Here is a 20,940-nt window from a genome sequence, read left to right on the forward strand (position 1 = left end):
CGGTGTTTGTTGAGAGGTGTTGCACCAGCCATGTGAGATCAAATGAGGAACTGCCTTGTTATAGCATCTTAACTTGTGGCAATGTGAAGATGGAGTCATCTGAGTTGTTTTGGAACTTGCTGTCTTCCCAGCAGAACATAAGGTAGGCTACACTCAATTAACTGAGCTGGTGACCAGGACTGGGTTGCACCAAATGTTTGTGTGCAAAGTCTTTCTGAAGTTCTTGAACTCACCCTCAAACTAGTGATTTACTAGATCAGATTGCAGCATTAGAACTTAAAGATCCCCTCTAGACATGTTTTAAGACTTACTGTATGTAAAATACTCTAGTTTGAATATGGTTTTCTCACTTCATCTTGTTAAAAATACATCTACTCCTCTAAGTGAGCACAGAGAAACTTTCCACATTCAGCAGATGAATGTGAAAACAGCCTTTTAGTGTCAAACTCTATTCATACGTACGTCATTCTGCACAGTGAAGCTCAACTTTAGTAATGTGTAAATCAGTTGCTAGGAAACATTTGTGTAGCTGTTACATCAACAACTGGTCTCCACATAAGAGCTAGTTTGTGTGCTTAAATCTCCACTTATTAAACACTTATGTTAAAACAAGGCTAAGTATGAACTTATTTCCTGCTGCTGTAACTGGCTCCTAAGGGCAACATATTCAAATCAATTGTCCAGCTAAAGTAGTACTACTAGTAGTAAGGGTACTACCACTCCTTATAAGTCTTAGCCTGTTAATCAGACTAAATTTCAGAGTTTTTGAGAGCTACAATACCTCCCACCCACGGTGAATAGAACTACAGAAGTGCAAACAGATATCTAGCAAAATAGCTAAAAAGCCACCTCTGCTAGTGGCTAAAACCAAATATTAACACAAAAAGTAAATTCAGCTGATTGAAAAGGAGGAATATACTGCAACGCAAGAAAAGTGGCTAATTTAAATAGCATATGGTGTTACTACAAGGCTAGCAAGTTAGGATAAGGAGAGGTTTTCCTGTTCTCCCCATTCTGCGAACATTGCATCAATGCAGCACTAATCCAGCCTACAAAGTTGTGTTTGGCTAGATTGTTTTTCCAACAGTGGAAATTAAACCACCAGACCAAAGAGACCACAGAAAACCAGCGAAGAAGAAAAGGTTTACTATTTCCGTTTCTGTGGTGGCTTCTTGGCATTTTGTTTATTGCAAGCAGATTACAACAGTTTCATTGAGAGAAAGGCGGTAGATAGCTATGTAGACAATAAAGAGAACAACACTCGTATGAAGCCGTCCACCATTGTTGTTATTGTCGTGTTTCTTCTTCTTCCCCTTCCAATGAAAAAACAATAAAAAGCAGTGACAGTGTTTCTACGTAGCTCCGTTTTCCTCATACACACTACAAACTAAGCAGGCGTTTTAGTGAATTAGTCTGGACGGAAGACCAAAATGAATTTAGCTGGCTTAGTGTTGACATGGTCTCATATTTGAATGTGTACAGCATAACTATAAATTAAATATTTTGTCTTATTTAAACACAAATAGATCAGGTTTCATTGTTCAGATCTTATCACATACTTTCCTCCTGTATTTCATCCATAATGTTGTTTTTTTACAAGGTATTAGAAAACTACAGTAACTTTTATTCACCAAACACATGATGTGCACAACAGTGATGCACTTAAACGACTTATTACACGTGAGTGTGTTTAAATAGGTCATTTAATCAAAAACTGGTAATTTTTGTAAATTATCATCATCACTGACCTTCAGTTGAAACCACTGGAAATCAAGAGCAACCGAGTCACTCATGAAATGAAACAGATCACCATTACAGACTATTCACATGTTAATGGTGGGTGGAAAAACAGGGAGTTACATATTGGGGCTAGATAAGCTGAAATTGCTGGTGGGGGGATGCCATGACTGTTTACTCATGCAATCAGAGTCATACTGTTCACAATCAGGCCCATTCTATCAATCAAGACTTGACACTTATGGCATTTAGCATTAGCATTTATATTCTGCCAACACCCTACAACCTTCCTGCTTAGTATTTCACTGCAAAAGGCTGAAAGTTTAAATGAAAACTTGGACAAAGTGCTGGTATTATAATACATTTGTATTGAGGATTCTTCTCCATGTACACAGGAACATTATTTAGGTTGATATTTGGACATTCTCACATCAGAGACATTTAAATTTGCTTCACTTTGATTGATATTAGCTGTATCAAACTGGTACTGTCTGCATTTTCAGCACACTGTACATTTGGCAGAGGAAACTATTCGCAAGCATGAACCTTCGCCAGAATGTGTTCAACCGAACTCTACATACACACAAGTGACATATGTACGCAAATATCCTATTACCACCGTCTCTCATACAATCCCATAACCCTTCATTTCTTTCCCCGGCATACAAACCTCTTCTTCGCTGCTCCGCCCTGTCTGGAGAGGAGGCTCAGATCTGTCTCGAAGACAATGAGATGATCAGGCACGTGCAGGGCAGATGCTGAGGCTCAGACTGCCCTGCCAGAGAGAGATGTCTGAGGAGCAGAGGAAAGAAAAGCAAGAGACAGAGAGGAGGAGACACAAAGAGATGGGAAGTGAGATATTTAGAAGGCAGTAAAACAGGCTGATTTTATACTGTAGTGTAGTGCATCATTTTTATATGGATAAATGTCACCAGTATGTATATTACCAGTATAGTATAGCAGCAATGAATAAATGAAATACAAGTTAATATTATAATAATAATACCTCTAATTTTACCTCATATTTTTCTATAATCATATACTGTATCTCATAGTTTTATACCGTTTTGTTCTATATTCCTCTCTATTTACAGTGTGAATATTATCCATATAGTGTTACTTTTTAGTATGGATTGCGATGTCGGTCTGTCGGCTAGTTCAGACTGAAATATCTCAATGACTACTGGATGGATTGCCATGAAATTTGGTCCAGACATTCATGTTCCCCACAGGATGAATTGTAATATATTTGGTGATTTAGAGTTTAGCCAGCAGCAGCAACATTTCAATTTTGGTTTATGATCAAATACCTGCAAAATGAATGACGTCCCTCAACTGCACTCTGTGTTTAGCGCTAAATAACGAACGATAGCATGGTTAAATGCTAAACTAAGATGGTGAACGTGGTAATAAACTGAACATCAGCACTACCATTGTGAGCACGTTCTTGTTAAATCCATGTATTAAATGATTTAAGCCTGATAGCGAGTTCCAGTCTTGTGTTTAGATTTTTGGAGATGGGGCTAACCTTTCTGTTTACGTTTGGATCACAGAGGTTTTAAAGAGTCATTAAAAGGTGACCTCTTACTTCTTGTGTTATCTAGCTTTCAAATAGTTTCACTTTTATGTTCTGAGGCTTTTAACGCTTGGTGAAGGTGGGCTGTCACACTAACGCAATGAAAGTGAAGGTGAATACTGCTCAAAGCATTTTCAAATTTTATTTGTAAAACTCAACAGCAGACAATCAGCTGGCAATGAGGTCTGTAGATTATTGTATTTCTTGCATAGTCAGTTGTTCAAAATGAAACAATTAGCATTAAGTATAATTTTTGTAATTTGGTTGAACTGGCCCTTTAAATGAATCCCAATTCATTAGTATTTACAACTGATTCAATTGTACATCATTACTAAAATGTATTAATATCATCATTTAAAGAATAAACACATGATTTGAGGTATCAAATGTAAGGGTAATACGGTCCTTTTAAGAAACTACAGTGACATTTTAACCTATAAAAAGGATTTTTAACATCTTGAATGAGTTATTACATTATCTGACAACTATAATGCTATAATCAGCTGTAACATGCCTGTTTCTCTAACCTCTACGATACTGTTGACCTCTTATATACCAACTAAAGAGAAACCAGAGATACTGCGGAGGGAAGATGTGCCATTAAGCTGCCACAGCCCAGACAGGAGGACAAACCCCCCCCCCCCCCCCCCCCCCCCCCCCCCCCGCCCCCCTTCTAGTCCAGGAAGTAGAACAGTGAGGCCTGAGCACTAACCACCCACTCTCCACATGATAGCTACTGGCTGTGAAAAAGTCAATCTGTTCACCTCATGCCACAGGAGCAAGGGAGAGGGACACAGAGAGAGAGCAGATAAAGCTTTACGAGGCTAATTAAGACCCCATAGATTCACTGTGTGTGCACAAATATAACTGTTGTGTCAGCTACGGTGACTTCTCATGACAAATCGAAAAAGTAAGCTGCACTCTCCAACATCGGATATGTTCTACCGTACTAGAAAAAACACATAAAATGTTATATTTGGCAGCGTGTGTGTTGGGGGATTCATGAACATTTTAGTCTGATCTCACAGCAAACAGCACTCGAGCTGACTCAGGACAATATTACGCTGTAGTTTAATTAGCGCGTAATGATTAACGCTCATTCTAGTGGCAGGAAAATACAGAACATTTAGGTCAAAAGCCGTTGATGGGTTTTTCAAGTCTGAGATTTTTCAGTGTGAATGATCACGGCTATCATAAATGTAACACAGTCCTCTGTTATTTATGTTGTACTGAGCGGGTCTTAATGGAGTTGGCAAAGTCTGCTGCTATTATGCCTCATCATTTAGTAAAGTCTGTGAGGTTTATGGCTTTAATTTTGCATCCATACAACTATTTCTCTTTGTCTTGCTACTACTACAGTACCACTACTACTAATATTAATATAATTACTGGGTTTTTTCCCAATAAAAGGTATTTTTACTTGTCTGCAGGGCTTTCATATGTGAATTCAGTCAGTTTCATCCATTTTTTAACAATATAAATTTCTCTCTTTATCTTATTAAAAACTATATAAGAGGCACCCAGTAAAAAAGACAATAGAAAACTCACTTTCTATATCAGCTTTCCTCTTCCAGAGTATTTCATTACTGAGTGGTAAAATACCAGATCTCAACATAATTCAACATAATATGCAACATAATTCTCTGCACCATATTTGTCAGCCTAAATATAGGTAGTTTTTTGTTTAGTCCAAATTACATTTACATAGGCTACTACTGAATTGCTTTCCTGATTATATTGAGATAACAAACTTAATCGCTGCCTCGATTATGTTCACAGGAAACTTTTCTTTTTTTTTTTAATTAATTAATGAAGAGCTACATTTAAGTACTGCACTTAAGTCAGAGGGAGGAGGTCGAGGTGGGTGGTAATGAACAAATCACAGGATGTTGACACCGGAGGCCGAGGTTCACATCCTTGATTAAGCTCAGATATTAATAAAAAAAACATGTTGTGTCGTGCTTCAAGTCACTGCAGACTTTTGCTCGGTATTAAACCAAGACCATGATCTTACTCTAACCTTAACCTGCTGCTGTCTAAACATAACCATAATAAAGTTGAATCATGCTGCAGTCAGTATGAGCAGATATTTCACTGCAAGAAAAGAAATAAATCAATATTGAACATTTTACTCATACAGTCAGTATCAACATTATAGCGACTTCCCAAATATATTAAATAATAATAATAATAAATAATGAGAAAATGCTTCTCGCTATGTTGACAGAAAACATAATCTGGGCAGCATTATGTTTCCTCCGAAACGTATTTGTGGTTGTAAATGTGTAGTATATAACAGAGACAGCAGGGTTGCCACATGTCATCAGCTCGCTGTTGTGGACTCTCAGCAGCTTCTCTTGACAGACAAATGTTTTCATTATCATTTATAATAATATAATAATATATATATAGTCGTAAAACAGAGTGCACGTATCTTATAACCGCAACCTGTTGATTTGTTTATCCCAAATAAATCCTGCTGTGTTCTAACATCAAGTAGCCAACTGAGTTTCATGTATCTTCTAGTGAATCTGATGACTCCCATCTCTTATCTCCACAACAACCAACTGTGGTGCATATTTGTGAACGCCCAAAAAGAAAATATCTAATAGGACTGTTTTGCACTGATTCACACAAAGAAATGAAGCTTCAAACTATTACTGCCTCTAATAATAAAACAATTCTTTCTTATGCAGCACTCTATCCTCATATGGTTTGTAATGAGCTGCACACACACACACACCTGTGATGATATATTTTCAATCAACATTCTCCATAAACATCAAATGCAGAACGGCCGCGACTCTGATATAAAATCCCATCTAAACCTCATGTTTGACATGACGGTGTTTGATGATGACATCAAGCGGACAAGTCTGAGCTTGTGCAGTTTCAATTAAATAAAACCGTTGATCACAACAGTGGTCAGCAGCATCAAACCAGCAATTAACACTGGAACACTTCACATTAAATCCTTCCTGCTAGGGGAAAGTCTTTTGTTCACAACATGATGTAGTGTCAGTTTGACTCCGCTCTACCTTTTATGTGATTCCTCTCTGGGATGGCAGAGAAGGTGTGATTTAAACTTAAACATGTTGCAAATACTCTGTAGTACTTGCTATATCTCATCATAGAAAGAGCTGAACTCTATTTTAGTTTGTTCCTTGGAAGCGTCTGATAACATAAAGGTTAGATAAGAGTCTTCTATACGCTTCACCTAAGTGAAAACATCTTCTGACTTACTGTATCTCTGAAATCCTGCAGGGAGGGAGTATCGAGGCAGAAGCTCGCAGACGTCACTTCAGATTAAACCACTTTGGATATTCACACATGAGCGAATTGCATTTCTATATAGCGTTACAGGCTGTGTCAGAGGGGGGGCGTGCGCGCTGTCGCGTGTGTTGCGCTGTGTTAACGTGGAGCTACACTGCATCACGTGTGTTTTAGTATGGGGGGGGGGACTCAAATGTGCTGTGACAGGCGGTACAACACAAGGCGTCTTCTGCCTCCAGCCTGCGGTGTAGCAGACACACGTCTGCCAGAGGTTGCTGTGACCTCATCATGAACACATTATGAAGATCAAGTGTCGATGCTGAGTAAATGCCACAGTGTAGCAGGGGAGTTTATAAAGATCAGCCTTTTCCATCAGCTGCCACAGAAATCCATCTTCTAGACCCGGGATCAAATGCTACGTGCGCGTAATTCTTTACTTTTTAACATCTTCGGAGTGACGAATGGGGGCTCTGTGCAAATATCAGGACATTTAAAGAGCAGAGGTATTTAAAAGTCTTTTTTTTTTCCCTGCGATTGCGATGACACAGACTGAATAAAATCAGGTTTATAGATGTGGTAAAACCCCTCCCATCTGCTGCTGCAATCTCCTTCTGCTCATCATATCATCTGTGGGGTTTCTCAAGAGGGCGTCTTGACATCCGGTGACACGATGGCCTACCTTTTGTTTGTCATCAGTTTAGAGAAGGAGGCACACAGCTGTTAAGACACCCACCCACCCTGACATATGTCTTCACTGTGTTTTGTGGTTTCAGAGCCTGATAATCATGCTGAATTGTCTGACATGTTGTTCATATTAGCTGATTTCCCATTTTTTTGACAGATGCTGTCCAAAGCAACTTGCATTTCCTCTCATACACATATACTGGGAGCAATACAGGGTTCAGTGTCTCGCTCGATGACATGCAGACACGTTTAGCCAAAGATCAAACCACCTACCTTAAATTGAACATCCCAACATCTGCCCTGAAACCAATCAGTGGTGACTGATGTATCCGTCATTTTCACACAATACAGAAACAGTGTTAACAGCTAGGAGCACTTAACTCAAAGCTGCACTAATCCATGTTTTATGTTAACAATGGATCAAATTGCTTGTGTAATGTGAAAGGGATCAAATCCACAGATGATTATCTCCTGCAGTTCTTGGCAGCGTTTTGGCATCTTACAGCTCATTGTTTTGGTTTTTTTACAGCTTGCAACTTTCCTGTTTTTGGTCTCACTGCTCCCATCAGATAAACCCAGTGTGCACTACGTGCTCGGCACCACGCGGCAGACAGACAAAGCTGACGGCTCGCCGGTGGACATAGTGCAACATTTAGCAGCTAAAGAGACCAAAACAGGGATGAATATTGGACTTTACATTCACCAGGTGGACAGAAACACGACTCCAAATGAATGAAAATGTTGCTCCATAACTGCTGGATGTGAAAATAAACAACTGTTTGTCAATACTTTATATTTATTGGATGATAATGTTGTATTTATATCTTGTTCAGCTGCCCCCAAGTATATTGTTTCAGCACGTCGACCTACGACATCCTGTACAGCTGCATTGATTTCATCTACGCTTGTCACCATTTTTTTGGCACTGGCACAGGCAGATAACCATCTTAATCCCATTTACACAGCCCTGATTGGCTCAACCCTAAATCCCGACACATCAATTCAAATAGGTCTGGTGTTGAGCTCATTGTCAGCTGTTTCCTGTGGTTGGAGAAACAATCAACCAATCAGAGCTTCGTAGGCAGGAACAGGATGGTTTTTTCGACTCTGCTGCTTAAAATTGGTGTCTAAACGATGTGGTGTGAGCATTACAATGGATATATCATCGTCCTGTGCCAGAGCTAGAGAAATATTATAAATATTAAGGACATAAAACTCTTAACTTGACATATTTTTTCAGTTATTTAGAAAACTATTAACTACTCCTTATAACCATGACAACTGCTTCCATGTTGACTGAAGATGAGGATGGATAAGGAGGCTAGAAAAAAATAGCCGCTTTCTTCATCCATAGATCAGCTAGCATGAGAGCATTGTCAGGCAGAATGTATGAAATGAAACAAAACAGCAGTTCAGTGTGAATAAAACAACTAAACAGCTGTCAGTCTGCACAAAAATCACTGAAAATATGAGAGATGTGGGTGTCAGAGGTCTGGACCCAGGCTAGTAAACGCTCCACCCAGACACAAAAACCAGACAAAGAGAATCACACACACACACTCTCACACTGACATGCACTCACAGTCGCAAACAACAAACACAAAAAAAAGGAAAATAAATGGCTGCGGTGGCTTAAATCATGTTGCCGGGAAGGGACATGAACGTCACGCTCAGCTGAAAAAAAAAAATGATTAAAGTATGCATATAAATATATATATATAACCCTAACCCCCCGTGAGTATGAGCAAGACTTGACTAAAACAGACGGGAGAAGAAGGAATGAGAAATCTGCCAGGGAGGCGAGCAGGGAGATCAGACCAGGCTGAGAATGGACTTTCAGCATGTGAAATTAGCTTCCCTGCTGTAAGTTACAGCCCCTCTGTTGAAGAGAATATAAATATTTCCCTGTACTGTAGTGCCCCTGGGTTAAAACCTTGCGAGCACAGAGCACAACAGGGATATACATTATGGCTTTTTGTCAGATCATAAAAAACATGTTTCTTGATGCTTTAGCTGCTGTGATTATTAGACAAGCCAGAGGCTGGTGAGAACAGTGGGGTGGGTTTTTGCTCTTAGAAATAAAAAAATGTCTCCGCAGAGATGTGATAATGGTGCGTGTCAACAGAAGTTAGCAGCAAACGACTACTCCAGAGTATATTCTGCACTTAACGTACATGTAATTAAATGAGACAAAGTTTTGGATGCCAAGTTTTTTTTTTTGTTTTTTTTTTTGCTGCCATAGCTGGAGCACAGAGGTTTGTGGAAACATCATAATTCAAAATATTTCTCATGAAATACAGCCACAAAGACATTTTTCCTTCTTTTTTTTTTCCACGGTGGAGTGTTGTGGAAATAGTCCATACAGTAAAGAACAGTAAAGCACAGAAATAGAAAGCCTTGTCTCTGTCACAGCACCACTGTGATGTTCATGTTTTTTTTTTTTGGTGGTAACAGAGCATGTGTTGTCGTGGAAACGCTGGCGCTGGATGTACAAGTGTCTCTCTGGTTTGCACTCGCAGAGGATGTTCACAACTTGAAAAATAAAGATAATTATAATAATAAGTTTCTTTGATACATACACAAAGTAAAAAGGTCATATTCTAATCAGCAGCAGACTCGAGACGTCCGCAGCTCTGTTGACAGAGGTGAAGATGTGGGAATGTGTATGCATGCACAGTTCTTGCCATAATGTATGTGTGCTCTTTTAGTGTGTGTGTGTGTTTGCAAATGCAAAAAGCGCATGTTTGCAGACACACGAGAATCACTTGGGATCAAAGAGCCTTTACATAAAGCTCATCAGTCAATATGCTGGAACTCTGGTATTTTAAAATATTATCACTTGAAGAACAAAAGGCTACATTTAGCATTTTCAAAACCCCAAATTTTTTATGCTACATTAACTGTGATACCTCATTTCGTGAAATATTAAAAGAAATTACTCTGCATCTCACATCATAGCTAGCTTTAAAGTTTAAAGATCCCCTCCAGACATGTTTTAAGATGTATATAAAATACATAATTTGTGTCTGATATGGTTTTTCCACACACAAAAAAAAAAAGTTCAATTGCCTTGTCAAAACGCTTAAAATGACATCTACTCCTTCTCCCTCATTAAAATTCCACAATTTATGAATATGCAAATAGATGACACATTTTTACTTTTGGCTGAGGTGGAAAATTTTAAATTAAGATGTGATAAAAGCTGGTGGAAACATATTTTTACACCTTGATGTTCTGACACCTGCTTGTGCTTCTTCTACTGGAGAAAAAGCCTCCGTGTCCTGCTGCCGCTCGCTGTTAGATGGCTTCACTTCACAGGGAACAAATGGATCAGACTACAAGTTTGTCACTTCCTCATATGTTTTCTGATCAGGTTTCTGCCTTTTGACAAGATGACATTGTTTCTCTGCAGCTCTCAAAATGCATATGACTGATACAAAAATGATTTATATGAGTGTATTCTGATCTGCATCAACATGATTAAGGTTTGGTTATATTTAAGTGCATATATTCATATAGCCACTAGAGTGTCAGGTTAGCGTTAGCATAGGATGTTTAGGAATCTGAACGAATGCAGCCTCAGATCAGAAGAGGCGAATGAATTCATTAAAACATGAGAGAAAACACGAATGTTAAGTAGGGGAGCAGCAGTTGGATGCCCTGTTGTGTCAGAGATGCTGCATTAATTATATAATGATATCATAGCCTCTTGAATAAATTGCATTAAAGTAGTTTGGTGGAAAAACACACACACAGATTCACTTTTGTTGAACCATAATTTCATATATTTGCTTAAAAGTTGTAGAAAATATTGGGACCAACCATCTCTCTACTACTACTCAACCACTGTCAACCAACCTAATTTAAAAAAAAAAATAAATAATTAAAACATAACTGATGTTACCATCCACTGCAATTTTTCTCTTCTTTGTGCAATGAAGAAGGCCACCACTACCAACGATGAACTATTAATTAATAAGTCTCTCTGGTTTGAAAAGATAGATGAAGTTAGAGGAGACATGATGATTTTTTTGCTCAAATATCTATTTTTCAAATGGAAGAGACATACTTTATTTATTTATTTATTTCTGTGTGTATTTGAGATCTGTAAAGAACATACCAGCAAAGACCTGAGTACTTAATTCCCATAAGCAATTGTTGGAAATTAAGACGGCTATACCTCAACATGCAGGTCCAACATGCACCTGGAGCATGAACATACATTTACTGGCTTCATAGAGTCGGTGCACCACACATGGGACCCCCCCAAAAAAAAAAAAAGGTCCCCGCATGAGGTCAGAGCAGGAAAAAAAAGGGTAGAACAGCTTTTCTCCAGATGAACTATTATCAGGTATTTATGGTGTCAGCGAGGACCTCACAGCTAAGACAGGCGGTGACAAATCGCTCACACAATAACCCCTCCTCCCCTTCCTTCTTCTTCCGCTGGACCAAACGAGGGAGCCATTAGAGGGGGGGGGGGGGGACAAAGCACTTAACCTCAAGGAAAACACACAAACAGACACACAGGCTTTAAGCTGTGAGAAGAAAACCTGCACAGATACAGGTGGTGTGTGTTAGTCTGGACACACATGTGAAAACACCTCTACGAATGAATCCACACATTGCAAACACACACACAGCAAAATAATATCAATGTTCGCAGGTCGTTTAATGTACTGCATCATCATTGAAGGATGAGTTCACAAGTGTGTCTTAAAACAACAGTCAGGAGCCCAAATGAACACTGAAAGAAGTTTTCCTCGTTGTAATTAATACTGGTTATTAGAAGATTACAATGGAAGTGATGGGAGCCAGAATCCACAAGTCTCCATCTGTGCAAAAATGTCTTTATCTGAAGTTAATATGAAGCTTCAGCGTCCAAATGAGTCTTATTCTTCCACTGCAGCTCAACAGGGAAACACTGTCCGAGAAAACACAAAGAGGGAATTTGATGCTAAAAAAGACTGTAAATGTGTCATGATATCCACTTGATATGAATAACTCAGACTGCCGGAGCCTCATATAAGCTTCACATCAACTTTTAAATGCATTTTTGCACACAAAAATGATGTGGATTTTGTCCCCCATCACTTACACTGAAAGTGCATTTGAAGGAGATCTTTTAATAGCCAGTATGAACAGGAGGAATGATTACAGCGAGGAAAAACCTCTTTCAGTGTTTATATAGGCACCTGGCTGTTGTTTTAAGATACACTTGAACCTATCCTTTAACGCTGCAGCATGGAAGATTTTTATGTCTTATCTCACAAACCAGGGCTGCCATAAAAATATGTATTATGTTGCATATTTCGCCTTTCTAATGCATCACTTGATATAAAGCATATCCAGAGTTGCTATGCATGAGCATGTTGTCTACAGTTACACAACTGTCAAAATCTTGTTTCCAATAATGTTTCCTGTATTTTTATTCAGCACATGTTGACAACTGAAGCAGAGCCCTTTCATGGCATCAAGATATGAATATACTCATATCTTGATATTAATCTATTTCTTATGGAAGTTGAGACACTTCTCATCAAGATGTTATTGCACATTTTCCACTTGCAACTTTTCTTTAGTGACTTCACCTGGCTGTCTTCTTCCTCTTCCAGGTGCTAATTGTTGTGGTATTTCTGTACTGCATTGCCAAGAGATCAGCTGTCACTCAAACTGTGGGGGTCACACTGTAACACCTGTTTCTGTCTGTTGTCAGTTTCTGTTCGTGAAGGTAGAACTGCCATCGTGGCAAATGTTTGGATTGAACATAACTTCAATATGTTCTCTGTCGACGCAACAATCTGCAAACATTCACTAGTAAAGTTCTATAGTTTGTTCTATAATATGGCGTGAAGCACGATTAAAGGATAGCTTCGGGACTAAAACAACAGTCAGGTGGCCAAATGAACAATGACTTGCTGTAATTATTCCTCCTGTTCATACTGACTATTAGAAGATCTCTTCATATACAATGTAAACGATAGAAGACACAATCCACAGTCCTCCTTCTGTGTAAAAAACGTATTCAAAAGTGTATTTGAAGCTAATATGAGGCGTCAACCATCCAAACTAGTCAAATAAAATCAATATATTTCAAAGTCTTTGAAGTGCCAAAGTCACAATCCTTTCACCGCAGCTCAACAGGAAAACACTTTCCACTAAGACACAAAGAAGGAATCTTTTACTAAAAAGACTGTGGAAAATATCCATTTTATCTGACTAATTCAAACCGCTGAAGCCTCATACAATCTTTAGATAAACTATTTAAAAGATTTCCATCTGCTGTGGATTTTGTCCCACATCACTTACATTATAAGTGCGTCTTCTAATGGTCAGTATGAATGGGAGGAATGATTGCAGTGAGTGGTTATTTTTTAAGCGGGTCAAGGCAACTGGTTAAGGTTAGTTAAACTTGATTAAGTTCTGACTTGAATAACAAGAGGGCAGGCTGTATTTTTTTCTCAATATTTTATCAAAACCATGATCTTTCTTTCTCTTTCTAACCTTTCTAACAGTTCCTCCGGAGATTTAGAGTTGCAGTTTCATAAAGTTGAGGAACTTGCAAGAAAGAGACAGACTTTATAAAGAAAACTGAAGTAGCAAAGACTGATACCCTGACTTTTAGTTCATAGTTTGGCTTAAGATCCAAAAAAGCTGCATCCTACACTCCCCGTTCTGCGTTTGAGTTTGAGACAGAGGTCTGTTATAAATTTCAAATCTCCCAGCCCTTCTGCAGATAACCTCTGATATCATCAGGATTATTTTAACAAACTTGACAAACCTCCTCCAGAGCCACAGAAGATATTATAAAACCACTTTCCCAGGCTGAGAAGTAAACAGAACTTGATATGTAAAATCTATGTCATGCCCTTTTGACCAAGTTTTCTTTTGTGGGCTTCTGGACGCAAACCCAAACCTTTGTTGTAAAATTCTTGTGTTTAGTACATCAAACCATTCATGCTGGCCGTCTCCTTATGACCTCTCTGTGGGATAAGGATGCCTTCCTTCACTGAAGAAAATGTTCTGTTTTCTCCAAAACTTACATGGCAAAGCCAGTTAGTATATATGGACATACTGTGTTTTGTTGTTTTGGTCCAAATTAATTAAATAATGCAATTCATGTTGTTTAGTTTAAAATAAAAGAAATGTTAAAACATGCTTTTTAAATTATTTACAATTATCATGTGTAAGGAATTATAAGAAACCTAAAAAAATTCTGTATTTTTACGTAGTAAGTGTTCGGCCATATTCACCAAATACGGACTGCGGGCAGAGTCAACTTTTGGAAAAATGCAACCCGACATAACTGCGGCTGAAGGCTGCGGTGGCCAATCACAGCTGGAGATCAGACTGATCCAGAACCATGAGGGAGTAAAAAGACGTTACTAGGAGGAGGGGAGGACATTTCTCTTCATATGATAATGTTAAAAGTAAAGTTAGATTTTGCGGTCAGCTTCTCCGCTCATTTAAAAAAGGACGAGAGAAAAAGAGAGAGAGCTGAGATCACCAGCGAGAGAGAGAGAGAGAAAGAGAGAGAGAGAGCAGCTGTGGTCGAGCGAGCTAGAGAGTGAATGAAGAGAGGGAGCGCTGGTAGCGAGAAAGCTGGTGAATCAGAACAATAAAACATTATTTTCTGATTGTTTCTGATTGTTGTTACGTTCTAGAGCACAAATAAACACGCCCACAACCCCCCCCCCTCACACCTCCGCTTGACCCTGCGGCTGAATACCGCACGGCTTGATTTGGTCTTAATACGGCCTTAAAAGGAGTCTGGTATGCTTTTATTTTGAAGTTGCAGGAAAGTAGCACATCCAGCTTTGGTGATGATATGAAGCTGAGATGTCAGGTGCAAAAGGTCCTTTTTCTAAATTGTTTCTTTAAAACACCTGCTGCCACAACAGAACAACAAGACTGGCTTTTTCTTCCTTTTCTTCTTCTGTTTAATACAAACACCTAGAGCATAATATATCATTTGTATGAATTCCCCGAGGACAAATATGTGCGTTGTGTGAACAGATTGACTCACCAGTGTGTTTTTTTTCAGTGACAATATGAAAGCATATTCGTCCATGACCACATCATAAATTACTTATAATTGAATGAGTTGTTAACATGGTCTGTTTTTGCTGTACATATACACACGTGCACTCACTCCCTTTTACACCACACACAGACCGGCCTGCGGGGATCCCGCCTTCCTTCCTCCATCCAGCCTGGCCCACCCTGTGCCTGACTCCGGACAAGACACACCTGCTTCCACTCAGGCGCAGACCCTTTGAAGTGAACATGTGGAGGTCTCTTTCTGCAGCGCCTAGGGCTGGTCTGCCCTAATTTCCCACTGTATACACAGATTATCTGTGCCTGGGTAATGCAAACAGAGGGATCATCTAAATGTATGTGAATGCCCCTAATGGCCCCTGCCAATTGGTCCTGGAAAGGGGCTGTTGGATCTGGGACGGCTGCAGTTAAGATTTGCACTATAGCTATTCGTCAAAGGGATTACTCAGGTCTGCAGGGGTTGTTCCACGACTCAGGAGTTATTGGAATGGGAGTCATACACACTTATGATGTATATATATCATCCCTTTTCCGCTGGATTTGGAATGAGCTGCCTCCTCTTATTCATAAACATGAAACTATTCCAACTTCTTGAAAGGTTTGGGTATTTCTTGCAATCAGTAAAAATTTCCTCAGATGAATATTTCTATTCTGCTTGGCACTGCTATAGACAGTGTGTAGATTAACTTGAAGCAGCAGTACTACTGTAAATATTGGCCATGTACGCTATTCAAATTGAAATTTAAGTCATTCATATGTCAAATAGCAGTTTAAAGTAGAAATCCAAACTGAAACCATCAATTTGGCAGGTTTTGATAATGGTTTGCACAAATTTCTATCCGTTGAATGATTACCCCCAAACTCACACACTTGGATCCAATTCATCCGCATTTAACCAAAAACCCCTGAATGTCACTCCAAATGAAAGACAACCACAACACAGTGTGGGATGCAGCTAATGAGTTTAAAAGTACGACAGCATCTGTTACGAGCTGCCATGAGTCAGAATGACAGCTATGGCCAGAAAATACACAGTCATTGAAAACAAGCTGCTTCCCACAGATGTTGCTGACAGATGACAGTTGCTGGGCATCGTCAAACCCGTCAAGAAGAAAGCAAGAGCTCCCGCTTTGCTCCTGATAGAGCACACAAAGGCTTCAGGCATCGGGCCCGGGAATTAAGCTCAAGCCCTGGAAAGCCAGAGAAAGCCACCTGGAGGACAGCGCAGCCAAAGAATTCCTTTTCAATACAATAACTTCAACCTACTTTCATGCAGCACTTTGTTAATGAAGATTCGGTGTATGCATTGGGTGCTTGTCAATGCAAATTGACAGCAGATGCCTGCCTGCCTGCCTGCCTGCCTGCCTGCCTCACCCACTAAACCCCTTTATACAAATCATTATTTTCAGGGATATTCCTCCTGAGTGTGACAGGTTCCCATGATACATGTTTGTCTGTTGTTCACGTTCCAAAGATGACAGATCAGGAATCATCCGGATGTGCAGCTGCAGCTATCAGAAGCTGATCTGTAATGGGAAAATATATGATTTACATCTGGCACGGTCGAAAATTACAACCGAGCCTCAACGTTCGCATTCCTCGGCTCGGCGTAGACGCTCGTGTCTCCGACGGACTGCAGATGATGTCAGGGCCTGTGCACGGAATCGCTGCAGACTCTTGACAAATTGCCGTCTTTGATTTTATTGGTGTTTGACCTTGAAACTTATGTGGTATCCCTTCATATTATAGGAGGGCATAGATTATGAGCCAATGTGTTTTCAATAGAGCCCAGATCCATCCGTGCTAGCTGCTTTACGAGCGTTTTGAAGTGGTTATTCAGGGGGTGCCTTAAGTGAGAGGGACAGGGATCGCCTTTCCAAAAGCCTTCTTTAGGGCAGACAGGGCATCCTTAAAATCATTTACAATACATCCTATGCTGCATTGTAATGGAAGCTAAGCCAGACTGGCAGCCATGGCTTAAAGCCTTTCATACTGTGTAATTGTCTCCAACTGGAAACATCTTGCTTTCCATTGTAAGATGTGATATACTGTACTGTAAAAGAGTGCTGTGACTAACTGCAAACCAGTATTGTGATATCTCCACTGACAAAGGTTACCAAAATAGACACCAGGCTGTAAAGGAATCTCATAAAAAAATATCCAATTTCAATCGAAGCTCCATGAAAACACACTTTATGAGTTAGTTTTGTTATAATGATTGATGAAGGCAACATTTCTGAATTGAAAGGCTGTCGACTCAGCTGTCCTGGGGCGTCATACTGAATACAACACACAAATTTAAGAAAGTAGTTTTGTACAAAAACATCTAAAAAAATTGTATTTCTCTTTGTTCAGTGTCCTTGATCATCATCAAAGACGAAGATACCAAATACAAAGAATCCTTATAGGCCTATTGTTTTGGTTGTTTTCTGACCTGTGTCACCATTTAACAAACAAATCAATAGAGTTTCAGTGAGAGAAGGTGCTGACCTGCTGTTAGCTCAGTGGGGATAAATAGAGGCAAAGACCCCGGGGCCACTCCTGCTGTTAGCCCTGTGCAAACACAAGCATAAGCAGCCTCATACACATGCACACACAAGCCTGCACACTTGAGTATCACTGTTCATTTCTGAACCTAATTTTGATTTAGCTTTTGACAATGATGCATATTTGAGTCATTTTAGTAAAGTCTTAGTCAACAAAAATCCACATCAGTGAATTGCATTTTAAATGTTTGTGTCTTCTAAGCGTTCTGAGACTGGAGGTGTTGTTCTTGTCTTTCATAAAATTAGCAGAAGAGGCTTTAAATATCAGACTGTAATACAACAGACTGACATAGCCACTGACTGCCTCCTAGAAGTAAAGATTATATATTAATTGTTCTTCAGGTCCCCGGAGACTTTTTTCTAATCTAAACCAAGTGCTGCCAGTGCCTTAACATAACTTTAAAAAAGTTTAATAATGCAGTAACAGCTATGAGGGGATATTGTACTGCAAAAAAAAAAAAGAAATACGATGTCTTTGAACATTTTACACATATGTTCAGTATCAACATTTCTGGAACTTGCCAAATATGTTCATTAACGACATTTTCTCATTATGTTGCAAAGCATATTTGCTGTTGCAAGTTAGTCATATATGAACGTAATTAGCTAGCTACAGATCTTATTGATCTTACAGATAGCTTATGCTTGTGGTGATAATGGTTGCTGATAGGATTTGTTGTTGGAATATCGTATAATTTACTTTACATAGTCTCACTTTAAATGAACTTCTTATGACAAAATCTTTGCATGCAGGTCATTGAATAAGACAGAACTAAAACTATATTTATTTTTCCCTTTGCTTATCTTTTGTCCATTTTGGTGACGGAAAACATCTCATCTTAGTCTTTGAAACAAAATTAACACTGCTGCATGTGCATATACAAAACATATAAAAAATTATCACATTACATTATCACATCATTCACTATAACTGCACAAATCCTGAACAGTGACATTGTTGTGGGAGTATGTACATTTACTGGAAGAGAGAAAGTTTGCCATTACTGTAGTCCGAGTATAAAAAACGAATCAGATTATAATGTTGTGTACAATTTTAGGGACCTACTTAGTAAACTGCAGTAACAATAAAGTGTGATGCTGATTTTAGCACCAATCCGACACCGACTGCTTGCCTCTATGATGGATAACAGCCTCACACACAACTCAGGCCATCAGCATACACATGGGTATGCCATTTCCCTAATCCAACTTATATCAAAAGGCACAATTTATTATCCGCGCTCTCTCCCCGCACTCCCCCCCCCCCCTCCCCTCTTTTCTTTCTCCCAGGCTATGATGAGGTATGGAGAAACAGAAAGGATTAGGTTACCAGGAAATTGAAAAGGTGCAAGAGCAGCCAGAGATGTGAGATTACTCTGGTCTATAACACATAGCCTGATGAGGATAACACGTGTGTGTTTAACACAGTGCGTGAGAGGGTCCAGCCTACGGGGTATAGCTGGACGGAAGGTGGTGATAGACTGAACGATACCTGCAGATAAATGAGAACGCAGAGAGAGGAGGGGAGGTTGTGTTCGGGTCTGTGTTGTGGTTTGATCCTCGGCGACGTATCGTGTATATTAACATATGTACCTGTGGTTACGTCTGTTTAAATCTGATTGTAATGAGGGATGCAGGAAGACATACAGTATATATACTGGATATAAAAGTTCAGCTTTATTACAATTAACACGGCGCGCCGAAGTTTTAAACACACACTGAGGATCTCATTTTGCTCTTCAAGGGAATGATTGTAACCTCTTGTAAAGCTAACCATTAGCCCGAGCCGTCACTCTCGCAGCAGCAGCAGCGGTTTGTTTCTTCAGGGAAATTTAGTACGGGGACTGCAGAGTGGAAAATAAATTAATATAGACCCCCGAGAGTATGTGTGCATTCAGATGATATGTTTGTGTTGGTGATTATGTTTGTAACAAGGGCACATTTGTATGAATAAATCAGTAATGGTGTACACCATGTAGGTGTGTGTCTATTGTTTGTTTCCATTTCTGTGTGCAAGTGTGTGTGTGTGTGTTTGGGTGCACAGGAAGATGACAGCGGGAGGTCTCTTCAGAGGGACTCCTGCTATGAATCAACCGCGAGTTACCTCTCAAATGTAATTACCGCTATGTAATTATTGACTAATTACACTTGATGGTGAATGGAGCTGCTTCTAATAATTTCTGTTATCTCCAGATAGAAAAAAAATATAGATATATATATGTAGAGGTGCAGGAAAATAACAACACTGTCTCATATTTTCCAAGAAAGGAAAGGACAGCTTTTGAGATAATAAGTAGAACATAATGTGTATTGAAACAGTCATTAACTCAGATTTCCCTCTTGTCATTATCCTTGCCATAATGGTATTCAGTGTGCAATGTCAATGGAGACCTCAAGCCAGCAACTCACATGTGACAATAATAAGTATGCAGCGGGTATGTGTCATGACTTTATTGCCTCTACTGAGCCAGAAAATCAAAGGTGAGGAAAGAAATGTGCTAATTACACTTTCTGGCCTAAGCCAGCCATTCTATGTAATTATTTCTATGGAGTCATATGTATATATTTGTCCATAACCCTGTGCTGAACTAGTATGCCATGCTCCAATAAATATCTAACTGGAATCTGGGATATAGTGAACGAGCAGAAAGTATTTGCAAGAGTCAGATTCAAATAAAATAGGATGTCTGCTTGTGGATACTTGATTACCATTAGAAGGTGATCCCGAGAACAACGAGCATTTCACAGAACATTTCATATTTCTAATATTATTTCGGATCTCGACTGAATGTTTCACGTCGTATTCACAAAAGATGCCCTCGAGTGCTACATACATGCTGTTCCTATCTGTCAAGCAGGGATCAGCATATCTGGGTCAAATGAAGCTTCCTGTTTTGTGTGATGATGACAATCTTGGCTGGTGACACATCATTTAACTGTGTAAACTATCAGAATCCCAGTTGAACGCCCGCCAGCCTCTGAGGTTCAATTCCCAGTGAGCCTCAAGATGCTAAAAATGCTTCATGATTGTCATAATTCCTGCGTTAGGAAACTTCCTCCCCAAAAGCT

This window comes from Thunnus thynnus, chromosome 11 (assembly GCF_963924715.1).
Source record: "Thunnus thynnus chromosome 11, fThuThy2.1, whole genome shotgun sequence".
Lineage (NCBI taxonomy): Eukaryota > Metazoa > Chordata > Actinopteri > Scombriformes > Scombridae > Thunnus > Thunnus thynnus.